This window comes from Arachis duranensis, chromosome 5 (assembly GCF_000817695.3).
Source record: "Arachis duranensis cultivar V14167 chromosome 5, aradu.V14167.gnm2.J7QH, whole genome shotgun sequence".
Lineage (NCBI taxonomy): Eukaryota > Viridiplantae > Streptophyta > Magnoliopsida > Fabales > Fabaceae > Arachis > Arachis duranensis.
Genome location: NC_029776.3, coordinates 48,489,830 through 48,504,298, shown reverse-complemented (window position 1 = coordinate 48,504,298; position 14,469 = coordinate 48,489,830). Strand labels below are relative to the sequence as shown.

Below are 14,469 nucleotides of genomic sequence, written 5' to 3'. Positions count from 1 at the left end.
TTCAGCTATGAAACTATGAGTGGTCTTAGAGAGATTGGAGAATATAGTGTCTAGGTCAGAAAGGTCTGCTTAGGAGTCTCCATATTCCTTTGAGAAAATGGGAATGGTGGCCTGCTGTTTAACCTATTTCGGGTTCTTCCACCTTGATTATTATTGAAGCCTCGTTGAGGCTTCTGTTGATTCTTCAATGAAAGGTTAGGATGGTTCCTCCATGAAGGGTTGTAAGTGTTTCCATAGGGTTCTCCCATGTAATTCACCTCCTCCATCATGGGTTGGTCAGGATCATAAGCTTCTACTTCAGAGGAAGCTTATTGGGTGCTGCCAGCTGCAGCTTGCATTCCAGTCAAATGCTGAGAGATCATATTGACCTGCTGGGTCAAGATCTTGTTCTGAGCCAATATGGCATTTAGAGTGTCAACTTCAAGAACTCTTTTTTTCTGAGCTACCCCATTATTCATAGGGTTTCTCTCAAAAGTGTACATTAATTGGTTAATTGCAATCATCTCAATGAGTTCTCTTGCTTCTGTAGGCATTTTCTTTAAGTGGAGTGATCCACTAGAAGAACTGTCCAATGATATTTTGGACATCTCAGAAAGACCATCATAGAAGATACCTAGGATAGACCATTCTGAGAGCATGTGAGGAGGACACCTCCTAATTAGTTGCTTGTATCTTTTCCAAGCTTCATAGAGGGATTCACCTTCTTTTTGTCTGAAGGTTTGAACTTTCACTCTAATTTTGCTTATCCTTTAAGGAGGAAAGAATTTGGCCAAGAAAGCATTGACCAGCTTCTCCCAAAAGTCTAGGCTTTCTTTAGGTTGAGAATCCAACCATATTTTAGCTCTGTCACTAACAGCAAAGGGAAAAATAGGTGTGGATCTTCCAGTGGAAATCCATGGAACTTGCAATTCTGTTGCAAAAGAGAGACTAACTGAGGCTTAAGCTCAAAGTTATTAGCTCTAATGGAGGGTATGGAGATACTTCTTCCATAGAAATCAGAAGTTGGTATGGTGTAGTCACCAAGAACCTTTCTTGCATCTCCTCCATTATTAGCATTGTTTGCCATGCCTTTAGCTTCTTGTTTGAAATTTTCTGAGAGGTTTATTCCAGAGTGTTGCACTTTAGCTTGTTGTAAACACCTCCTTAAGGTCCTCTCAAGTTCAGGATCAAGATTAAAGAGAGGTTCTTTATTCTTGTTCCTGCTCATAACAAGAAAAAGAAAACAAGAAAGAAGAATAATGGGAGCTCTATGTTCAAGAACAGAGGACTCCCTATGAGATGTGAAGAAGAAGAAGAAAGAAGAATGATGATAGAGAAAAGAGAGGAAGAATTCGGCTATGAGGAGAGAAGAATTCGAAAATTAGAAGTAAAAAGAGAAAATACTTTGTTTTTATTTTTATTTATTAAATCAATTTGAAAATAAAACTTAATTAACTAAAAAGATTTGAAAATTAAATTATGAATTTTTAAAAAATAAGAGAGAGAAAGAGAGAAGATATTTTTGAAAATTAGAAGAGAGAAGAATTAGTTAGGAAGTTTTGAAAAAGAAGAAAGAGAAAACAAGTAACTAATTAATAGAAATATTTGAAAACAAGATAAGATACAATATTAGAAAAGATTTAAATTTAAAATTTAAAATTAGAAAAGATAAGATAGAAGTTGAAATGATTTGAAAAAGATTTAATTTTAAAATTTGAAATTAGAAAAGATAAGATAAGAATTTGAAAAAGATTTTGAAAAAAAAAGATTTGAAAAAGATAAGATTTGAAATTTGATTTTTTTAAAAAGATTTATTTTTGAAATTTTAAATTTTAAATTTTAAATTTTGAATTTGAAATAAGATAAGATAAAACTTTTGAAGTTTGAAGAAAGATAGAAAGATAAGATAGCAATTTGAAAAATATATGATTTTTGAAAAGATTTGATTTTGAAAAGATTTAAATTTTGAAATTTAAAACTAAGATAAGATAAGATAATGATTTTGAAATTAAAATTTGAAAAATTTGTTTCTTTTTTCGAAAATTGAGATAAAGATAAGAAAAGATATTTTATTTTTTTTATTTTTGAATTTAATAAGAAAAGAGAAAAACAACAAAAAGACACCAAATTTAAAATTTTTAGATCTAAAGACTTTAAATTTTCAAAAATTATAAAAAGAACACCTAAAGATACCAAACTTAAAAATTTTAAGATCAAAACAAGAAGAAAAACAAGAACACTTTGAAGATAAAAAAGAACACCAAGAACAAAACTTAAAGAATTCAAAGAAAATAAAGAACATGCAAATGACACTAAACTTAAAAATTTTGAAAACCAAAGACATCAATTTCGAAAATTTTAAAAGAAAAGACACAAGAAGACACCAAACTTAAAGATTGACACAAGATTCACACAAAAGACACTATTTTTGAAAATTTTTATAAAAAAGACTCAAGAAATTCAAAAAAGACTGAAACAATAACAAGAACAAAAGACTCAAACTAAAGATAAAGATTGATAAAGAAAAGAAAATATTTTTGAAAAAGTTTTGTTTTTTTCGAAATAGAAAATTAAAAGACTCAAACAAAATTAAAAACAATACCTAATCTAACCAACAAAATAATCTGTTAGTTTGTTCAAACTCAAACAATCCCCAGCAACGGCGCCAAAAACTTGGTGCGCGGAATTACACTTCGCACAACTGAACTAGCAAATACATTGGGTCATCCAAGTAATACTTGTAGATCTTAGTCAGGCAGATAGAAAAGTTGTTTGTTGGCTTAAAACGCATAAAAGTAAAATAAATACAAAAATATGAATTTTGCACTAAAACCTATGAAAACATAATAAAACTTAAATAAAACATGCTAAAAACTATATGAAAATGGTGCCAAAAAGTGTATAAAATATCCACTCATCAGAGAGCATATCCAAATACCCTCTTCATCCAGGGAGACACTTCAATCCAAGCTCTAGGGTTCATTTCTCTTTACACTACCTTTGAAAAGGGCCCAAGATCGAAACCCTTCAACATAGTCTACATAGTAGTCGACGTAGCATCGGCTTACAACACCCTGATAGGCCGGACAACACTAAACCAACTTGTTGTAGTAGTCTCTACCCCTCACCTTCGCATGAAGTTCCCTACTGCTGAAGGGATAGCTAATGTAAGAGGAGACCATAAACTAGCAAGAAGATGCTATAATGAAAACCTGAACCTACGAGGGTATACAAAAAAAAAAAAGAGGCCAACATCATAGAATTTAGAGGTGTCCGAGTTCAGGAAGAACTGAGACCCCAACCAGAAGCAAAGATCGAGGAAATCCATATTGGGAATGAAATCGAAAAAATAACCAACCTAGGGGAAAACATGGAAGAACAGCTAAAACAAGACCTCATTAAACTCCAATATCTTTGCCTGAAAAATTTCTGACATGCCTATAATCCATCCTGATCTCATGGTCACAAGCTTGATGATACGTGGTTAGGAGGACATTTTTGTCATCTTAGAGCTAAGGGACGGAATGATAATCTTGCCATATTCAAGGATCTGAATTCTAGAAGAATTGTGCCATGCTAGTCTTGGACATCAAGAAGACCAAGAGTCTGTCTCAAAAACGGTGGTGCTGAAAAGACAACAATTCATAAGACCGATTGGGTTAAGTCAGGACAGCAAGAAGCCCAATAATGCTTTTCAAATTCTGTGGGAGGCATAAATTATTAATATTTTCGAATTTTTTTATAATTTATTTTAATTTGTTTTGCTGTTAGAGTTTGTTGGAAGATTTGATTTACTTCCGATTTGCTTACTAGTATTTTTAGGGATTTTAAATTTAAATCAAATCTGATCTAAATTAGTTATCATATCTTTAGGATTTTAAAATTTAAATCAAATCTGATCTAATCAAATAAGATCAAATCTGATTTAAATTAGTTATCTTATCTTTTAGTTAGTTTGTTAGGTGCCTATTTAAACACCTTTGGTGAGACAATTTACATAACTTTTGATTAATAAAATTTCCTTAGTGCTTTATGCACGTTTTTATTGTGTGATTAAGTGAGGTGAGTGATTTGCTTCGCTTGTTGCATGGAGAAAATTGAGTGATTCAATTTTCATCCCTCTGATCTAGGTTGTCAAGGACAAGTTCTTTGAAAGTCTAGTAGGGAGCCCCTTTCGGTGACCTAGGTTGCTAAGAACAGGTTTCTTAGACGTCTAGTAGGAAAACCCCCCTTATTTATTCTTTTTGTTTTTTTTCCTTATCATCTGGTATCAGTTACAGGTCGTAGGTAAATTCTTATTTATCTACACGTTCCATCGGTTTTGTTTAGTCTCTTTTTTTCTCTCTTTAATTTCTGTACATTCACATTAGAGTCAAACGAAAAAAATGGAAAAAAATTAATTTTGTTTTTGCAATTATTCTATCTTTAAGTTAGTATCTGGAAAAAATAATAATAATAATAATAAATGATTGAGTATTACAATAGTGATAATGAAGGAAGCTCATATGCGAAAAAGAGTTCTCAGTTTCAAATTCCTGCATTCAAAGGGAGGAATGATCCTGAAGCGTATTTCAGATGGGAAAGGCAGGTAGAATCGATTTTTGTAAATTGCATCCTTTCAGAGGCAAAGAAGGTTCAACTGGTACAAGCCAATTTTTCCAATGCTGCCCGTATATGGTGGACCGAATTAGGAAGATTTAGAAGATGGTACGAAAAGAGCCCAATTTGCAGCTGAGAGAAGATGAAGAAAATCATGAGGAGGCAGTGTGTGCCATCTTCATACCACATGAGGAATCGAGTTGTGCCATCATCATACCACAATGAATTTTTTGGAAGATTTTGTAAGTTGCAAGAAGGTTCACAATCAGTAATTAAGTACCACACAGAATTTTTATATTTAATGGGCAAAGCTAATATTAAAAGGAGTCCTGAGATTCTTATGGAACGATTTTTATTTGGATTACGTGAAGAACTTGCAGATACAGTCCAATGTTACCGTTACACAACCATGGAGGATTTGGTCAAATTGGCCATTGGCTGGCAGCAGGTGCAACAAATGAGAGATCGCCAAAAAAAGAGAATTTCTTCTACAACTATCTTTCATTCTTCTTCAAAGCCAGAGATGGAAGAATCTGTTGAGTATGCTGTAGATGGTGATGTATTCTTGGAAGATTCAAACGTGTAGAATTTCTCAACTGAGTCCTTAGGATATGAGCAATTTAAAAACTATGAGAGAAAAGAAATTGAAAAAGAGAGTGAGTGTTTGAGTGAAAAGAATCCATGTTTGTTTGAAAGCGAGAGTTTTGAGAGAAAAGATGAGAATAGTGAAAGAGAGGAGTCAATGAGTGATAAAGAAACTGAAAGTAATAAACACACTTGTGAAAGAGATCTAGAAAGTTCTAGCTTAGACAAGAGTGCATTCGTATCATCGAATTCCACGAAATCCTTAGTTTTTCATCCATCTAACCATGATATTCCTAGTGTTTTTATATCAAGTTTTTTCAGGCTTTGTAGATTTTCTGGTCAATTATGGAGGCATTAATAGGGATAAAAAGAAAGGAAGACAAATTGTACACTTTGGACAAGATGGTGAAAATATGGTTGGAAAGATTGAACTTGCACACATGAAGGACATAGCCACAATTCAGTGGGTAGAGAACAGTCATCAAACCATGGTATTAAAACCCAAAGATTGGGTTTGGATTCCTTGGAGGGACGAAGAGCATCTCATTCAAGATTTGAGGACGAATCTTTTTGAAGAGGGAGAGAATGATACGTGGTTAGGAGGACATTTTAGTCATCTTAGAGCTAAGGGACGGAATGATAATCTTGCCATATTTAAGGATCTGAATTCTAGAACAATTGTGCCATGCCAGTCTTGGACATCAAGAAGACCAAGATTCCGTCTCAAAAATAGTGATGCTGAAAGGACAACAATTCATAAAGCCCATTGGGCTAAGTCAGGACAGCAAGAAGCCCAATAATGCTTTTCAAATTCTGTGGAAGGCATAAATTATTAATATTTTCGAATTTTTTTATAATTTATTTTAATTTGTTTTGCTGTTAGAGTTTGTTGGAAGATTTGATTTACTTCCGATTTGCTTAGTAGTATTTTTAGGGATTTTAAATTTAAATCAAATCTGATCTAATCTAATAAGATCAAATCTGATTTAAATTAGTTATCATATCTTTAGGATTTCAAAATTTAAATCAAATCTGATCTAATCCAATAAGATCAAATCTGATATAAATTAGTTATCTTATCTTTTAGTTAGTTTATTAGGTGCCTATTTAAACACCTTTGGTGAGATAATTTACATAACTTTTGATGAATAAAATTTCCTTAGTACTTTATGCACGTTTTTTATTGTGTGATTAAGTGAAGTGAGTGATTTGCTTTGCTTGTTGCATGGAGAAAATTGAGTGATTCAATTTTCATCCCTTTGATCTAGGTTGTCAAGGACAAGTTCTTTGAAGGTCTAGTAGGGAGCCCCTTCCGGTGACCTAGGTTGCTAAGAACAGGTTTCTTAGAGGTCTAGTAGGAAAACCACCCCCTTATCTATTCTTTTTGTTTTTTTTCCTTATCACTTGATGTCTACCCGGGCTCACAACCTATCCCAAAAAAAAAAACAATGAAAGCTCAGTCCTAAAACAACCGAAGTCACAGAAGAAGAAATTTAGGCATTACTAGAAGCCGGATTCATAAGGGAGGTAAAATACCTATTATGGCTCGCAATGTGGTGCATGTGAAAAAACCGAACGGGAAATGGAGGATGTGTGTTGACTATACTGACCTCAACAAAGCTTGTCCTAAGGCCCCATATCCACTTCCCAATATGACGCTCTGGTAGAATCAGCCTCAGGCTACGCATAATTGTCCTTTGTGGATGCATATTTGGGATACAACTGAATCCCGATATATAAGCCAGATTAAGAGAATACCTTTTTCATTACTCCACGAAAAACTATTGTTATGTGGTAATACCCTTTGGGTTGAAAAATGCTAGAGCCACTTATCAAAGATTAATTAACAAGGAGTTCTCATCCCACCTCGGAAAATTAATGGAGGTCTATATAGATGATATGCTTGTAATTACCAAGGAAGAAACAAGTCTACTATCCAACCTCACAAAAGTGTTCAACACGATAAGGCAGCACAGGATGAGATTAAATCCCACAAAGTGTATCTTTGCATTAGAAGCCAAGAAGTTCCTAGAATTTATGCTCATTCAAAAAGGTATAAAAGCTAACCAGGACAAATATAGGGTATCATGGAAATGAAAAACCCGACATATTTAAAAGAGGTTCAACAGTAAATGGCAACCTGGTAGCCTTGTCTAGATTCTTGGCCAGGTTAGCCTTGAAATCCCTACTATTATTCACAATTCTGAAGAAGGGACATCAGTTCCAATGGACTTAAGAATGAGAGTAAGTCTTCCAAAACTTCAAAAAATTCTTGAGCCATCCACCAATCCTCGAAGAAGGAGAAGAACTCGTGCTATACTTACCCGTTGCAAACAAGGCCATAGCCTCAACCCTGGTCTGAGAAGATAAGGAGGGGAAATGACTTGTTTATTTCATGAGCAAGGCATTACAGGGAGTAGAAATGAAGTACCAAAAAATAGAAAAATTCACCTATGCCCTCGTCCTAACCTCCAGAAGACCCCGACCTTACTTTCAGGTAAACACTATCAAAGTCCAAACTAACCAATCTATGAAGCATATCCTCAAAAAAACGGACATTACAGGTCAGATGCTATAATGGACTGTGGACTTATCCATGTTCGACCTTAAATATAAAACTCGTACAACAATCAAATCTCAATACCAGGTCGACTTCTTAGATGAATGCACAAGTGAACAACAAGGAAGCCTAATGGCTTGGCATTTGTATGTGGAAGGATCATCAAATAAAGCTAGTAGTGGGGTAGGAATCATTTTTGAAAATAAAGAAGAACCTCGGATAGAGCTCTCATTAAAATTTGAGTTTTCAGCCTCCAATAATCAAGCCGAGTATGAACCCATGCTTGCTGGCTTAAGGTTAGTCAATGAAGTCAGAGCATCAAAAGTCACAACGTTTAATGACTCCCAAGTGATAACCTCAGATAAATGGGGATTACCAAGCTAAAGATCCTAACACGAAGAGGTACTTGGAGAAAATACTAGAACAACTCGAACAATTTCAGGAAACAGGGGTCAAACACATAACTCGAAAACTCAATTGTCGAGCTGATGCCCTCTCCAAACTGGCTAGCAATAAGCCCTGGGGCAATAATAAAGCCTGATCAAAAAACCTTTTCACACACTATCAGTGGCCAAGGAAGTCAACAAGTTGGACGCACTTACAATCTCCAATCTAAACTTGGGGTGGATGACTCCTATAATCAAATACCTCAAATTTGATATCATCCCTAAAGAATAAAGGGAAGCAAGAAGACTCATAACGGAAGCACAGAACTATGGTTTGGTTCACAATGTTCTCTCTAGAAAAGGAGTATCTACACCCTTACTGAAGTGCATTTCAACCTCAAAGACTGAGGAGGTCCTAGACGAAGTCCATAGTGGCATCATTTAGGAGCGTGGTCACTATCTAAGAAAGAGTTGGCTTCTTTTGATCGACCTTACAAAGGGAAGCGGCCGACTTCGTTTAAAAATGCCTGTCTTGCCAAATGCATGCCAATTTTCATGTGGCACCACCAGAAGATCTCATCAGTGTCACCTCATCATGGCCTTTTGCAAAATGGGTTTGGACCTTTTCGGGCCGTTTCCTTAGGCACCCGGGCAAATGAAATACCTCATAGTTGGGATTGATTATTTCACTAAGTGGATTAAGGCAGAACCTTTGGCAACCATTACAGTCTAAAAAAGTCAAAATTCCTCTACAAGAATATTGTCACCCGATTTGGGGTTCCATATTCCATCACTACGGACAACGGTGATGACATGTCATCATAAGCGATTTTTAGGGTTTTTTTCTATTTTATTTTCTTAGATTTTAATCAAATTTCTTAATTTTTTTCATAGAATTTAATAAATAATCAAATTTTTAGAGTTGGAATAGTGTTTTTGTATTTTCAGAAATTTTTTACCCTAAAACAAGTAAGAACAAAATCTTTTTCATAAAGAAAATACAAGTACAGAAAAAGCGTGGCCTAAAGAAAGCATGCCCTAAGAAACAAGGAAATGGAGCTAGCATGCGTACAAGCGACAAACCCGGTGGATAGCCTCTGCGCCTAGTAGACCAGCACCTACGCCCGATGGCCTTCCCTCACACCCGACGAACTCCCCGTTTAGCTCCAGTATGTCCGGTGGCCTAGACTCCACGCACGGCAGATCTGCCTCCCCTGGAAGTGTGCTTTTGGGCTTTTTGCCCATTTTTCTCTAATACAAGCCCTACTTAAAGCTAATTACAACTCTCATGAAGTGACAATTAAGGCCCAAGATTAATTATCCACATCATTAGAAGCCTTAATCACATCCAAAATATTAAAGACTCTAGAAGATTAGTTATTAATTCTTTCTAGAAACATAAGAGATTTGGTTGTTAGGATTTAATTTGAATTATTATTTTTAATTTGAAACTGAAGTCAATAAGTAGTTTCTTATATTTCTCTCCAATAGATAAGATTAGGATAGTTTGAATTTGAATTCTAGAATTTAGTATATAAATAAGTGAACCTTATTCATAAAGAAGGACATTCGGTTCCTCAGCATATTTTTTTCTTGTTTTTCTTTCATTCCATGGATAACTAATCCTCTGTCAAATGGTTAGGAGCTCTTTTATGTTTTCTATGGCTTATTAATCTAAGTTTATTTTATTTTAAAGTCTTGCATTGATCAATTTTATGATTGATTTATTCGTTCTTCATTCGGATTAGTGGTATCAGAAGGTATGCTAATCTCTTTTGAATTCTTTTATTATAATTGAAAACTTTGATCTTTGAATTAAAACCTAAAAACTCTTTCATATGACTCTTTGAATTTGTCTAGGAATAGTGGTTCAATTAGTGTGCAACACATGCTTGTTTTCAATCACTCTAACATTGAATAAGTGACATATAATTCGGATTAAAACAAGTTTTAAAAATTGTGTTTTCTTCTAAGATTTAATTGGATAGGACTAGCTTGAGTACATGACATATAATTCGACCTAAAGACTACTTTTAAATTTTGTTTGAATCTAAATCAGTTTTTGTACTTAATCTCTTTAATGAATTAACTGACAACTAATTAATTATTAAGAAACTGAGGAACCAAAAAATTGGAAATTAGTTACTAAAGATTTGTCGTGAAAGATCATTACATACTTCAAGATAAGTAAATAAGGTTTGATTTCTCTAAGTGCGTAAACATCTCTGAAGACTTTGACTCTCACCATCATTGTCTTCTCTCAAATCAACATTTAAGTTCTCTGTTCATAAGCATTCAAGCATTTAAGCATTCAAGTTCTAAAGTTCTTAGCAAGACTTAATCTTGCCCTCTTCAATCTAGGTTCGTGCAATATAATTAGGCATTTAATCTAACAATTTCTTGCTCAATCGTTTAATCCTTGTGAGAACGATATCTACTCAACATGGTATTATTTTAACGATCCAGTGCACTTGCAGGTATCCGTGAGCTTTAATTTTCGCTCAACATAATGTCTAGTTAAATTCTAACTTCTATCTTGTTTACTTTCTTTCCTTTTATTTCACTATTAGTTTTTATATTTTCTTTTCTTTTCTTTTATGTTCTCTTTTACGTTCTTTAGCCTGTTTTTGTTCTTTATCCTCTTTATACCGCAAGGTACATTTGTTCTTATTTTTATTACACTTGCAATGGAAAAAGGAAAAAAGAATGACGGTTGATAATAAAAGTGGAATCCGATTAAGGAAGGACCTCACTTCTTTTTCTCAAATGGAAAGCGAATCATTCTATGAAGCATGGGAGAGATACAAAATATTGTTCGAAGGATGTCCACATCATGGCCTATCCGATTGGTTGATAATCTACTTCTTTATCATGGATTCTCTTAAACCTCAAGAACAATAATTGACTCATCAATAAGAGGTCCATTACTAAAGAGGACATCTAAAGAGGTATTAGCAGCAATAGTGATTACAGCCAACAATCTGAGGAAAGAAAGCCACAAAGAGCTAAATAAGAAACACAACATTAAAGGGTGTTGTGAGACAATCCGAAACCCAATCTAGAAGATTCAACGTCAAGCTAGTGATGTTAAAGAAGTGCTTGTTGGGGGCAACCAAATTATTGGATAGTTTTCATTTTGTTTTCTTTGTTTTAACACATTCATCTTTACATTGCAACATTAGTCTCTTTTGCATGCATGCATAGTAGTTTAGTCCAAGTGAAAAAAAGGGAGAATGCATGCCCAGCGAAAAGGATTACATGCCCAGCAACCCTTCACTTAGAGCATGCACGCCTGATAAACCACTATTTTATGGTTTATCCTGTACTCAATTGAGTGGTTTTTATCAACTCTTTACCCACTTCTTCATATGATCTGCATGTTTTACATTTTCCTTCCTGATTCTTTGCTATGATTGAAAACATGCTTCTTTGGTCTTAATTTTGCTATGTTTAATCCTCTCTTATTACCATTCGATGCCTTGAAATGTGTGTTAAGTGATTTCAGAGATTCAGGGCAGGAATAACTCAGAGGATGGAAAGGAAGCATGCAAAAGTGGAAGGAATACAAGAAGTTGAAAAAATTGCTAAGCTGTCCAGCCTAACCTCTTCGTACTCAAACGGTCATAACTTGAGCTACAAAGGTTCAAATGAGATGGTTCTAGTTGCGTTGAAAAGCTAACCTCTGGGGCTTCGCAACGATATATAATTTGCCATAGCTGTCCCGAAGTTAGGCAAAGCGAACGCGTGGATGACGCGCCCGCGTCGCATCTGCAAAATCTCAATCCACGCAAACTCGTGGATGACGGCTCCGCGTCACTTTGCCGCGACCTGTACGAACCAGATTTTACAATCAGCAATTTCTGGGTTGTTTCTGACCCAGTTCTCAGCCCAGAAAACACATATTAGTTTAGATGTAGTTTTTAGAGAGAGAGGTTCTCTCCTCTCTCTTAAGTTTTAGGATTAGGATCTCCTTTAGTCATTAGGATTGTTTCTTCGTACCAGGTTCAATAATTTATGTTTCTCTTCTATTTTTGTTCACTCTTAAGCTTTTATTTGTACTTGATTTATGTTGGCCAATTGGCTTATAAACTTTTTCATGTTAGAATTGACATCTCCATTCAATTTAATTTGAGGTATTCCAGTTATTTATGATTTTAATTTAGCTTTCTATATTCTTGGTTTTGGTTGATTAATTGGTAACTCTTGAGTTGTCAAATTCAACAGTGGTTGAAATTGGCAGATTCTAATTGATCTAGATCGCTCTAAAGCTAGTCCTCCCACAAGGATTGACTAGGACTTGAGGATCAAACTAATTAGTCCAATTGACCTTCCTTTGTTTAATAAAGGATAACTAAGTGGGATTAAAATCTAATTTTCATTACACCTGATAAGGATAACTGGGATAGGAATTCCAATTCTCATACCTTGCCAAGAGTTTTATTAATTATTAATTTATTTTTCTTGTCAATTAAATTACTTGTTATTTGTTACTCGTGACAACCAAAACATTTGTAAGAAAGGACTCTTGTTGGTTTAGAAACTATACTTGCGACGAGAATTTATTTTGAATTCTAGACCACACAAAATTTCCTCTCTTCAAAATGGCGCCGTTACCGGGGAATTGTAAACGTGTGCCTTATTATTGGTTATTGTAAATATTTTTCTTTTACTTGTTTATTTGTTTTTTTCTCTTCCCCCTTTATTTCTGATAACTACTATGAATTCTCACCCCTCTCGCTTTGAGTTTGGTTCTACTTTTGTTGCAAGGAATGGAAGTTATAACAGGACTATGCATCAAGATCTAAGCAATCAAAGATGGATGGAGCCAAGAGGATCTGATCACCCCTTTAGGCAACAACACCCTCCTAGATACCATGGACGGAGACCATTCTACAATGCATACCCAACTGATAGATTTGGTGGACCCCCTTGTAGCTATCAACAAGCCCCACCCAATGCTCAGAGACCATCCTTTCAACACAACCTCAACCCACATACTCACAAGCTTCTTCTCGCCATTCGCCACCATATGATCCTTATCCACCCCAACACCAATCCAATTACTCCCAAGAACCACTACTCTCCTATGCACCATGTCCATATCCATCAAGCCAAGAATCACAGGTTCGCTTCGAAGAATTAGTAAACCAATTTAATGCAACCCTTCATCAACTGGAGCAAGAAATAAATCAATTATCTTCCAGATGTTCAGTCCCTCAACAGACTCCCATGGCTTCATGTGGAGAATCTAATGAAGAACGCAGCACAAAGAAGACGCTAGAAACTCCAGTGGACAGCATAGAGCATAACTTCATACTGGAACAAGTAGAGGACGCTGTCATTGTAGAAGAAGAAGAGTTGGTTAAAGATTTAGGAGATGCCGAGCCTCCGCAGGAATCCAGAGTTGTGGAGAATTCTGTCAAGAATGTTACAATTGACACTAAAGAGGATTTTGCATAGCCTCCAATGCAGATATCTTATGAAGAACTGGACGGAATAACCCAAGACACATGTTTCCTTGATGATGACGATCACAAGTCAAGTTCTCTTAGTAATGAACTTGCATCCGCAAGTGAATTCTTTGAGATAGAAGAATCTTCCCCAAGTGAATATAAAGATAATGCAGAGGTAGACTTTTCTCAACCTCCCAGCTATGACTCAAGTGATGAGAAAGATATCGAAGACTTTGATCAAGACATGGTTGAAATTCAGGAAATTCGCAAGGAAGTGGAGGAATTCACTGAAGACCACAAGGGAGTAGAGCTTGCAGAACCACTAGAAACACCGATCCCAAGGCCATTACCACCCATCACAAACTTCAAGTGGGTAAAATCCTTGACCTTTCTCTTTAATTTTCCACTTGAATATGGTTTGCTTGAAACAGATGGCCAGCTTAGAGCTCTTTGCGGCTTTAAGAGCAAAAAGGAAATGGCTCGCACTCAGAGCTGGTATGCAAGATTCAATGAGGTTTCACACTTGAAATTGAGGCACAAGGATTGGTGTCAAGCTCAATTGAAAGGATCTCGGAAGCTGTTTGGTCACTGCAGTGAGAATTCAGACCACTCACCACCCAACTGGAAAAATGTAGATCAAGATAAACATTGGTATAAAAGTAAAGTTTGGGATCCTGAAATCTCTTCTGACATTCAACACCCCGAGAGCCTGGAAACCTGTTTGAAACTGCTCAAAGGCTTCACGTGCCTTGTTTGGGACCCCGGAGGATGCTGGCATTCCAAACATTGGTGGAGATTTCTGGACGAATTCAAGCACAAGCCACCACAGCAGGAAGCTCATCAAATGTCCAACTTAAGGACTTTAACTTAAAGTGCTAGGTGGAAGACAACCCACCATGGTATGATC

General features: G+C 35.6%; 2 non-coding genes across 2 annotated transcripts; one reads left to right on the top strand and one right to left on the bottom strand.

Moving 5' to 3' along the window:
• The first annotated feature begins 633 nt into the window (after positions 1-633).
• LOC127748169 (small nucleolar RNA R71) lies at positions 634-740 on the top strand. Its single transcript, XR_008010112.1, has one exon. It is a non-coding gene; the product is annotated as a small nucleolar RNA R71 (small nucleolar RNA).
• Positions 741-10,842: 10,102 nt separating this feature from the next.
• Positions 10,843-10,949, bottom strand: LOC127747865 (small nucleolar RNA R71). Its single transcript, XR_008009812.1, has one exon. It is a non-coding gene; the product is annotated as a small nucleolar RNA R71 (small nucleolar RNA).
• Positions 10,950-14,469: the final 3,520 nt, after the last annotated feature.